The following is a 10,844-nucleotide window of genomic DNA, read 5'->3' on the forward strand; positions in this document are numbered from 1 at the left end:
TACAAATGAGGCTTTGGGCCCTAAGAGAGGGGTTTGGTTCATAAAAATCAGATGCGGCTTGGACCCTGAAAACGACTGCCTGGATCCTAAAAATGCTGCTTTGGAGCCTGAAAATGAGGCTTTGGAAAGTAAAAATGCGGCTCTGGGCTCCGAAAAGGAGATTTTGCAAACCACAACTGAGCCTTTGGACCATAAAAATCATAGAATCATGGAATCATTAAGGTTGGAAAAGACCTCTACGATCAGCGAGTCCAACCCTCAACCCAACACCACCATGCTCACTAAACCATGTCCCTAAGAGCCTCATCTACACGTCTTCTAAATACTTCCAGGGATGGTGACTCAACCGCTTCCCTGGGCAGCCTGTTCCAATGTTTCGAGGCAGGCAGGCCGGCCGCGGCCTGTCCGTGCCGCCGTCTGTTCGCCGAGACCGGACCGCAGAGGGCGGGGGCTGCGGGACCCCTCCCCGGCAGGGCTGCCCGCGGGACGGGCGCGGGCGGCGCCCACCCAGGGGCTTTGCGGGAGCAACTGCCGCCCCTTAAGGCGCCACCGCCCGACCGCCCCCCGGGTCGCATCGAGCCGCCCGAGTCATTAAACCTCCGCCCGGCTCCGCAGCCTTCGACCCCTGGGACTCGCCTTGGATGTAGCTCTGCTGTTCCTCCCAAACCTTCCTGGAATACATCACCCTTAGTCCCTGAGATAAGCAGTGTCAAGATGACCTGAACATACAGAAAAGGCTGTATCTCAAAGACTGTTTTAATAAGACTTGAATGGTTGCCAGGGTTGTCCCTGATAATGAGAGAAGGGATTAAGGAATTTTAGTAGTTGAATGATTAATAGTAGTTAGAAGATTGAATCAGTAGGTAGGGGCTTGATACTTTGTTCCTCACAAGGCCGGCTCAGCCTGATAAGGCCAACTTAGCTATGGTGTAAATTAACTGAGGCGCCTCACAAGGACAGCTCCTGATAAAGACTAAAAACTTGTCTCAAGAAGCCAGCTAAAACTGACCCTGCGGTATGGACAAAAGTAAGAAGACAACTGAGCCTGCGCAACAACAAAAGGTTACTAGCGGTGACGAAGAGAAACTATCAGCCTTCATCCCCACGACCCCCGACGACCACCACTAGGAGGCAATGCGCAAGCGCAGATGGGAGGGGTCTATGGAAATGACTTCTTGGAACTCATTTTAATGCAAAGCGGGGACAGGTCATGCACATGTATAGGCATATTACAAAACTTTATGAATATGTAGTATTTTACTGTATATATTTATGGTGAGTGCCGCATTGAGGCACGCACGATTTTGGTGGGATTACTCCCCCGTGCCGCCCAGCGCTGAATAAACATACCTACTTTACAATCTCATAGATTGTGGAGTCCGGTTTCCGCAAGTCAGTTTTGGTGAGCCAGGCAGGAGACTCTCTGCTTCACCGCGGGATCGGCTGGGGAGCGGACGCCCCTGGGCGCGCCCCGAGCATTTCCTCGGAGGGGACTCCGCTGCCAGCCGCTCACCGTGGGAGTAGACAAGAACCTCCTGAGACCGCGGAAAGGAAAGGTATGTTTTAGGAGAGGGGCCTGTAAGTCGTACGCATGGCTGGGGCTGCTGGTAAATCGCGCAGAGACGTCTGGCGTGCAGCATAGTCCCCGTATGGTAGGAGGGTACCCTGCACGGTAATAGGGGGGATTCGCCGACCGATAGAGCGGCCGCTAGCGATCCTGGGAGTAGATCGAGTGGATCCGAGGTTTCTGCTGTATCCCAGTGTTGGGAGCCAGGACGGACCTGCTAATGACTGGTATATAAGAAGCAGGAGAAGGGTAAGCGGACCTCCTTGCAATTGCGATTGGGTCATCTTTACGGTTGCAGCTGCTGGGTGGGAGTACAACTAGTCTGAGGAGTTGTACGTGGCATGGCCATAAATATTATCATCTGTTGCAACAATTTATTGTGTGACTGAGTGTCTGTGTTGTATGAGTGAGACGCAGCACAGCTGCGAGGAGAGTGTGGAGTTCTGATCCGCGGCTCTGTAATCTCTGCGAGGAGAGTGGCCGGAGACGAACGAAGTGAACGATAAGATCGAGCCTTTGTCTTTTGTGTACGAAAACATTGTAGAATTTTGTGAAAAAGCAGTATTGTACATCTAGCGAGTTCTATGATAAGAAAACCTCCGATAAAGTCACTAAGACAGCGCGGGAAGGAAAACCAGTCCCGGCATCTTATTAAAGGTTAAAAGAAAAGATCAATAAAGGGAAGATACGAAATGGGTAACACTCAAAAGGGAGTCTTGAAGAAAAGCCCCTTGGGCTGTGTGCTTGCTCATTGGAGAGATATCGTTGGGATCGGAGGGACGGAAAATAGAAAAATTCTTATTAAATATTGTAATCAATGGTGGCCATTGTATAAATTGGAAAGTGAGGCTAAATGGCCACTTAATGGATCAATAGACTACAATACTCTCCTACAATTGATGCTATTTCTAAGGAGAGAAGGGAAGTGGGATGAAGTTTCATATGCAGATATGTTTTTCACCCTCCGAAACCATCCGGAGTGGCAAAGGGACTGTGGACTGGCACCACCACAGGACCCTATGGTACTCGCACTTGAGCGAGAAAATAAAGAATTTAAAGGTAAGCTGAAGCGGTGTTGCTCGGCATGCAGCATTGGACAGAGGTGTTTGAAAGCAAACAAAATTCACCAGGTGCCGGAACCAGATCTAACTGGCCTGTTTAAGCCTCCCCCTCGACCACAGGAACAGGATGCGGACTCGGACAAAACTTCCACCCCCCCGGACAGCCCTGTATCTTCCCGCACCAGAAAGAAAACTGCCCCAGTAGTCTTACAGGCACCTCTTCGAGAGGTGGTGGCGCCTGATGGCGGGACAATGCTAATCAAGGTACCTTTTTCCACTACTGATTTAGGGGAATGGAAAAGGGTTGCAAAAGATTATAGGAGCGATCCGATCGGTGTAGCTAAACATTTTCAGTTTATTGTGAAACAACATAACCCTGATTGGAAGGACATACAATTATTATTAGACTATATGACTGAAACAGAAAAGCAATTGATTTTAAAAACAGCAGGGAGTTTGGCTGATGAATACTATAGGACTACAGGAGGGGATGTTAAGGAATATTTCCCTCTACAAGATCCAAAATGGGATGCAAACAGATCTGCAGAAATGGTAAAACTACAGGGGTATCAGGAGTGGATTTCGAGAGGAATGGAAAAGGCTATACCCAAAATCATAAACTGGTCGGCTCTATATGCAATTAAGCAAGGTCCCTCCGAGTCCCCATCTGAATTCCTGGATCGACTGAGGGATGCAATGCGCCGTAACACACCGCTGGATCCTGGATCCGAGGTAGGAATACAACAACTAGTCTCTCTGTTTTTGGGTCAGTCCACAGGGGACATTAGGCGCAAGCTCCAGAAGCTACGTACTACAGAAAGTAGAAATTTGGAGGTGTTGCTAGATGAAGCATGGAGAGTATTTAGTAACAGGGAAGAAGCATACAAACAGGTACGAAGGAGAATAACAGCAGCTGTCAGGGAAGAGGAAGAAAGGAGGCCTAGACGAGAACCATCTCGGTTAGGCAAGGATCAATGTGCACTGTGCAAGGAATTTGGTCATTGGAAAAGGAAACGTCCAATAAACTGAATCAAGGCTTGATGCCCCTGGAGAACGATTACATCATGGTAAAGGGGGCAACTGGCCAAAGTGAAAAGGCGTATTTCTGTAAACCTTTGAAACATAAACTGGGAAAACAATGGGGAATTCACAGATCTCTATATATGCCCGACTCTCCAAAGGCCCTATTGGGAAGAGACTTGCTAGAACAATTAGGTGCAAAAATTATATTCGAAAAAGGAGAAATTTCTCTGAAAGTAAAAGATCAAGAATACATTCAAATCCTAAGTTTATTCTTAACCAGTCCTTCCATAAAAGGAGAAATTAGGGAGGAAGTCTTAAATCAGGTAAACCCTGGGCTACCGATGTACCCGGAAGAGCAAAGAATGCATTACCTGTTGAAGTTAAACTTAAAAAGGGAAACCAACAACCAGTAAGGATTAAGCAATATCCCCTAAAGAGAGAAGATAGAGAAGGGATTCGGCTGATAATTGAAAAATTTTTACAATTCGGACTATTAAAAGAATGTGAGTCTAATTTTAACACACCCATATTACCAGTTCGTAAGCCTGACGGGTCGTATCGTGTAGTCCAGGATCTACGGGCCGTAAACAAGGTAACTGAGGATCTCTACCCCGTGGTGGCGAATCCATATACTCTGTTGACTACACTAACACCTGAATTAGCCTGGTTTACTGTTATAGACTTGAAAGATGCCTTCTTTTGCCTCCCTCTCCATGAAGCCAGCCAAAGATTGTTTGCATTCGAATGGGAAAACCCCAAAACTGGTCGCAAGACTCAACTCACCTGGACGGTGTTGCCACAAGGATTCAAAAATAGCCCTACCATTTTTGGCAATCAGCTTGCAAAGGACTTGGAATCATGGGAAATCCCGTCTGAAAAGGGAAAACTGCTACAATACGTGGACGATATCCTGATTGCCACCAAAACAGAGAACGATTGTGTCACCTGGACGGTGAGTCTATTAAATTTCTTGGGGCTCCAACGGTACCGGGTGTCTAAGAAGAAAGCCCAAGTAATACAGCGCAAAGTGATTTATTTAGGCTATGAAATCAGTGCTGGGGAAAGAACTTTGGGACAAGCCCGTAAAGAGGCAATCTGCCAAACCCCGAGACCTCGAACAGTGAAAGAGTTACGGACTTTCTTGGGAATGACGGGGTGGTGTCGGCTGTGGATTTATAATTATGGACTGCTTGTTAAACCATTATATGCCCTAATAACTACCAACCAGGGACACCTTGAATGGAACAACCAGGCCGTACGAGCCTTTGAGAAACTAAAGAAAGCCTTGATGTCAGCTCCAGCTTTGGGGCTCCCAGATGTGAGTAAGCCATTTCTCCTCTTTTCCCAGGAAAAACAAGGGGTTGCACTGGGGATACTAGCACAGAATTTGGGTCCCGATCGACGAGCAGTTGCCTACTTTTCCAAACAGTTGGATACAACTGCGAAAGGCTGGCCTGGACGCTTGCGGGCAGTCGCAGCTGTAATACTAAACATACAAGAAGCCCGAAAATTCACTCTGGGTCAGAAAATGACTGTGCTGGTGTCCCATACAGTATCTGCAGTACTGGAAGCGAAGGGTGGACATTGGCTTTCTTAACAAAGATTTCTAAGATATCAGGCTACATTGGTAGAACAGGATGATGTAGAAATAACAGTCACTAACATTGCCAACCCAGCTTCCTTCCTAGAGGGAAACACAGGAGAACCAGTGCATCATGACTGCTTAGAAACCATTGAAGCAACATACGCAAGCCGACCAGATTTGAAAGACAGCCCCATAGAAGATGGAGAAAACTGGTTCACAGATGGAAACAGCTATGTCCTGAGTGGTAAAAGATACGCGGGATACGCTATTACCACTCGTCAGGAGATAATAGAATTAAGGCCTTTGCCCCTAAATACCTCGGCACAGAAAGCGGAGGCCCTATATAAACAACTAATCAAAGAAATCGTAGCTAGGAATCTATACACTACTGTAAGGCAAGTGACACAGCAGTGTGATCTCTGCCTCCAGACAAATCCCAAGAATACCCCCAAACCAGAAATGGGCCAAATTGGAAAAGGCAATGGGCCTGGGCAACAATGGCAGATCGATTTTTCAGAACTCCCAAGAAAAGGGGGGTATCGATATTTATTGGTATTAACTGACACCTTTTCAGGTTGGCCAGAGGCATTCCCTACCAGGACAGCCAAGGCTCGGGAGGGAACTAAAACATTAATACAAGAAATAATACCACGTTTTGGGGTTCCAGCAACCATATCTTCTGACAGAGGACCACATTTCATCTCCAAAGTAGTACAACAAATTAGCCGCCAGTTAGGCATAGATTGGCAGCTTCATACCCCATATCGCCCTCAGTCGAGTGGCCAAGTAGAAAAGATGAACCACTTAATTAAACAGCAGATTGTGAAATTGGGATAGGAAACTAACTTGGCCTGGCCTCAGTCTCTTCCTTTAGCTCTTTTGCGCATACGAACTAGGCCAAGAGCAAAGGAAGGACTGACCCCTTTTGAAATCTTGTACCGACGACCCTATAGAGTACAGAAAGGGATGTCCACACAAGTCGGGGATGAAATCATGACCTCCTACATGGTTGCATTGGGGAAACAACTCAGGAAGGTTGAGAAATATGTGGTTGGGACTCGAAGCAGGGGTTTGGATGGGCCCGTACATAATATACAACCTGGAGAAGAATGGGATAATATAAAGAAAATTAGTATAGGGTTTAGTATAGAGTAAAAGAATTTACTAACTTTTTAGAAAAGGGGGGACTGAGAGAAGGGATTAAGGAATTTTAGTAGTTGAATGATTAATAGTAGTTAGAAGATTGAATCAGTAGGTAGGGGCTTGATACTTTGTTCCTCACAAGGCCGGCTCAGCCTGATAAGGCCAACTTAGCTATGGTGTAAATTAACTGAGGCGCCTCACAAGGACAGCTCCCGATAAAGACTAAAAACTTGTCTCAAGAAGCCAGCTAAAACTGACCCTGCGGTATGGACAAAAGTAAGAAGACAACTGAGCCTGCGCAACAACAAAAGGTTACTAGCGGTGACGAAGAGGAACTATCAGCCTTCATCCCCACGACCCCCGACGACCACCACTAGGAGGCAATGCGCAAGCGCAGATGGGAGGGGTCTATGGAAATGACTTCTTGGAACTCATTTTAATGCAAAGCGGGGACAGGTCATGCATATGTATAGGCATATTACAAAACTTTATGAATATGTAGTATTTTACTGTATATATTTATGGTGAGTGCCGCATTGAGGCGCGCACGATTTTGGTGGGATTACTCCCCCGTGCCGCCCAGCGCTGAATAAACATACCTACTTTACAATCTCATAGATTGTGCAGTCCGGTTTCCGCAAGTCAATAAAGCAGCAAACCTGTGCCCTAAATCTGAACTTTGCTTCAAAACGAGGAGGGGGCACTTCCCCAAAGGACCACCGACGACCACCAGAGACCCCCGCGCAAGCGCAGAAGGACTGGCAAGAACGCCAGGGAAGGTAAGAAGTAACACTTACATAATCTCATGACTAGGTATTAGTTAGGCATGGCTTTAGGCATTGTTTTGCTCATTTTGTACTAGAAAGGAGAGCCCGGAGTTTGTGGCGGTCTGCTCCATTTGTGGAAAATAGCCACCCTGCACCCTGGGCACAATAAAGCAATGTCTCCTCTCTAAACATGCTTGCTTAGTGCGTTTCGAGGGCTTAACATAGACACCAGAGGGAGGGCCGCGGAAGCGCGGACGCTAGGTACCTGGCCTTGGGGCGAGGGAAGCGACCTGCGGGCCCCGCGGGGGTGCCTCCCCCGCTGCCGCCCCCGGGAGAGCGTCTGCCCGCGGGGGCGCGCCCGACGTCCGCCGCCACCGCCTCCTCCTCCTTCCCGGGGCCCGGGCTTTCCCTCAGCAGCCCGGCGCTAGACCCAGGAGGAGAGCCGTGGCTCGGGCCGCCCGCTGGCGTGGGACGCAACCCGGCAAGGGCCTCGCCCGCCAAAGGCGGCGGCGGCGGCGGCGCCCCCCCGGCTCCCTCGGGGGAGGGGGAGGGGCGGGCGCGGGGGCGCCAGCCGGTACGGCCGCAGGCCTCGCCCTGCGCAGCCGGCCGGCTCCCCGCGGTGCGGGGAGGGTCGGGGGAGCCGCCCCCCCGGCCCCGACGGCCCTCTTTTCTCTCGCCGCTCGCCGCTTCCTCCCAACTACCCGAGCGGGCTCGGCCGGCGGGGCTCGTCGCGCGCCGCGCCGGCAGCCCCGCTTCCCGCGCGCTGCCGCCCGCGCGCTGCCCGGGGGCGCCCTCTTTGCCCCGGGGGCCGCGTCCCCCTCTTCCCCGGCGGCGGCGGCGGCGGGCCGCCGACGGGTGAGGCGGGGCGGGGGCCGGGGGCCGGTCCCCGGAGGCGGACGCCGGCGGAGGCGAGAAGTGGGGTAGCGGCGGCCACGCGGCGGTCCCCGCCGGCCGGGCAACGCGCGCCCGCCGGCGAGAAGTGGCGGCGGCGAAGGCGGGCCGTCGGCCGGCGAGCGAGAGCGCGCCTCCGCGAGGGGCCGTGCCGGGACCCCTCCCTCCCTCCCTCCCTCCCGCACGCGGCTCGCGCAGGAGCCAGGCTGGGGCGAACTCGGGGACGCGCGCGGAAGACCGCGGAAATGAGAATGAATGAAATGAAAATGAGATTTTGAACCCTGGAATCAGATGATGCGCCCTAAAATGATGCTTTGGTACCAAACACTAAGGCTTTGCACCCCAAATATGGGCCTTTCGAAGCTCAAAAGGAAGCTTTGGGCCATTCAAATTGCAGACTTGACTCCTAAAAATGAGGCTTTGGTCCCTGAAAAGGCGGCTTGGGAAGCTAAAAATGAGTGTTTGGACCCTATAAATAAGGCTTTGAACCTTCAAAATCAGTCTTTTGGCCTTAAAAATGGTGCTCTGGGCCCTTAAAATGAGTCTTGGAACCTGAAAAGGGGGGGTTGGAACTTATAAATGAGGGTTTGTACCCTAAAAATGAGGCTTTGGGACTTAAAAGGCAGGCTTTCAAGCCTAGAATCAAAGCTTCGGACTCTAGAAATGAGGCTGGGGGACAAAGTGCCACCACTCCCTCTCCCTTGGCAACGGCAGGGACTCACAGTTGAGGATGGCGGCCCTCCTGCAGAGCCGGGCGCTGGCGGCGGCGCAGGGGAGAGGGCTCAGAGGCGGCGCCAGGCGGCGACGAGGTAGTGGCCGCTCTGGCCCAGGCTGGGGCAGCGTCAGGAAGGAGGTGATGTGCAGTAGCTGTGGGGAGAGACGGGGGGAGAGCACCAACCCTGGGACCCCCCCTGCTTTCAGGGGCAGACCCCCGCCCCGCCATCCCCCCCTGCTCAACTCACCATCTCGGGGGGAGACGCGGGGTGGCGCCCACGGCCTCCCCCTCCTCGCCACCCTTCAGGCTGCTGCGGGGTCCCTTGGGCTGCGGGGAGGGGGTGTGGGGGAGGTGATGGCGGGCGGCCCCAAACAAGCATCACCCCCCTCCCATCCTCCTGCACCCCACTCCCACCCCGGCGGCCTCACCGTCACGTCCTCGTCACCGTCGGTCGGATGCCGGAGGCGATGGCGGCGAGAAGCCCGGGGGCCCATGGCTGCCGTCCAGCGGCACGGCCACGGGACACTGACCCTCTGTGAGCCGGGGGCTCCCATGCAGTCGGGGGGGTCCAGAACATCGGGGCGGCCGGGGAGCGGGGCACGGGAGAGAGGGGCTGCACGGGGGGAAGAGGGGCCCCGGGCCGGGGGCTGCTCGGCCTCGGGGCGGGCCCCATGTGCGCCATGCTGAAGCTCGGGCTGGCTGCCGCCGGAGCCCGCCTTCTTCTCAGCTCCGCCTTCGCCGGCATAGGTCGGGAGGGCTGTCAGTCTCCTCCCCTGAGGGGGATGCTGCCTCTGATTGGCCCCAGGCGGTCAGGCTGCTGTGCTGCAGTGCCCGCCCTGCCCTTGAGCCGATGGCCTCCGACTGCCGCCTGGGCTGTCACTCTGCCCTGGTTTCAGGCCCACCCTCCCCTGAGGTGATGCTCTCTCTTATTGGCTGCCTGAGAGGCCACGCCCCCCACCACTACTGCCCGCCCTTCCCCGCGGTTCTGTTTCCTCTGATTGGCTCTCTGGCTACAGAGCAATCACAGGCCTTGCCCCCGCCTCCTCAAATGCCATTGGCTGGCCTGGGACCTCTCCCACGGACTTCCGGCAGATGTTGCCAGGTGACCAGCTCCGCCCTTCGGGTTTAGACCCTCGAAACCGAACCGCGGGCCCTAAAAAAGGCCGTGGGTCACAAAAGACAGGTTGGGACCCGGAAAATGAGCTTTTCGGCCCCAGAAAGGCGGCTTTGGGCACTGGACAGGATGGGCTGGATGCTCTGGACCCTGCAAAGGAGGCTCCCATCTGGGCTGGCTTTGACGCCCAGGAACTCCACACAACAGACCCCCTCTCCTGTCCTGAGTGACCACCGTAACAGATGGAGCCCAAGGTCATGGAGCAGACGAACTCAGTGGACAGTTGGTGGACAGTTCAAGGACATTTCACAGGGGTGCTCCATAGGCCGAGGGAATGAGACCTGCGTGTTACATCAAAGGGTGGGAAGGGCAGTGGTGGCTCATGAGGACCTATGGGATAGCGTGGGACCTGAGCCTGACGTAAATGGTACGGAATAAGGGGTGGAGAAAGGGCTGTCGAGGTTTAACCCCAGCCAGTAACTGAGCACCACACAGCTGCTTGCTCATTCCCCCCAGCGGGATTCGGGGAGACAGAATCGGAAGGGTAAAAGTGAGAAAACTTGTGGGTTGAGATAAAAAAAAGCGAAATAATTGAAATAAAATAATAAGAAGAAATTGTAATGAAAAGGAAAATAACAAAGAGCGAGAAATAAAACCCAAGAAAGGCAAGTGATGCAAATGAAAACAGTTGCTCGCCACCAACCGGCCGATGCCCAGCCAGGCCCCGAGCAGCGGACCCCCCGCCACCCTCCCCCCTAGTTTTATTGCTGAGCATGACCTCATACGGCATGGAATATCCCTTTGGCCAGTTGGGGTCAGCCGTCCCGGCTGTGTCCCCTCCCAGCTTCTTGTGCACCCCCAGCCTACTCGCTGGTGGGGTGGGGTGACAGGCAGAAAAGGCCTCGACGCTGCGTAAGCACTGCTCAGCAGGAACGAAAACAGCCCTGTGTTACCCACACCGTTTCCAGCACAAATCCA

The sequence above is a fragment of the Calonectris borealis genome, unplaced genomic scaffold, assembly GCF_964195595.1.
Source record: "Calonectris borealis unplaced genomic scaffold, bCalBor7.hap1.2 HAP1_SCAFFOLD_84, whole genome shotgun sequence".
Classification (NCBI taxonomy): Eukaryota; Metazoa; Chordata; class Aves; order Procellariiformes; family Procellariidae; genus Calonectris; species Calonectris borealis.